The sequence below is a fragment of the Arachis duranensis genome, chromosome 6 (genome assembly GCF_000817695.3).
Source record: "Arachis duranensis cultivar V14167 chromosome 6, aradu.V14167.gnm2.J7QH, whole genome shotgun sequence".
Lineage (NCBI taxonomy): Eukaryota > Viridiplantae > Streptophyta > Magnoliopsida > Fabales > Fabaceae > Arachis > Arachis duranensis.
The window spans coordinates 21,437,092-21,438,125 of record NC_029777.3 but is presented as its reverse complement, the minus strand read 5'-3'; positions in this window follow the sequence as shown (position 1 = coordinate 21,438,125).

Sequence of the window (1,034 nt, the reverse complement as noted above, 5' to 3'; positions counted from 1 at the left end):
AAGAGGAATACACCTTCATTAACAGAAACCTCCCGTACGATCTTAAAGAAGAACTCTCCCAACTCTTGAAATAGAACAGAGACCTGTTCGCATTTACACCAGCCAATATGCCGGGAATAAACCCCGACCTAATGTCTCACCATCTAGCCGTGGACCCCCAAGCTAAGCCAGTAGCACAAAGAAGACGAAAAATGTCACCAGACCGAGCCGCCGAAGTCAAGAATCAATTTAAAGCCCTACTCGAAGCCAACTTCATCCGGGAACTCCCCTACACAACCTGGCTAGCCAACGTCGTACTAGTAAGAAAATCTAACGGAAAATGGCGAATGTGCGTCGACTACACAGACCTCAACAAAGCCTGCCCGAAGGACGCCTTCCCCCTACCAAACATCGACGGGTTAGTAGACGCAGTGGTGGACGAAATTGTGATCACTACAACTTCGCACAACTAACCAGCAAGTGTACTGGGTCGTCCAAGTAATAAACCTTACGCGAGTAAGGGTCGATCCCACAGAGATTGTTGGTATGAAGCAAGCTATGGTCACCTTGTAAATCTTAGTCAGGCAAACTCAAATGGGTATGCTGATATGCGAATAAAATATAAAGATAAAGATAGAGATACTTATGTAATTCATTCGTAGGAATTTCAGATAAGCGTATGAAGATGCTTGTCCCTTCCGTCTCTCTGCTTTCCTACTGTCTTCATCCAATTCTTCCTACTCCTTTCCATGGCAAGCTTATGCAAGGGTTTCACCGTTGTCAGTGGCTATCTCCCATCCTCTCAGTGGAAATGTTCAACGCACCCTGTCACGGCACGGCTATCCATCTGTCGGTTCTTGATCAGGCCGGAATAGAATCCAGTGATTCTTTTGCGTCTGTCACTAACTCCCCGCCCTCAGGAGTTTGAAGCACGTCACAGTCATTCAATCATTGAATCCTACTCAGAATACCATAGACAAGGTTAGACCTTCCGGATTCTCTTGAATGCCGCCATCAGTTCTAGCCTATACCACGAAGATTCCAGTTAAAGAATC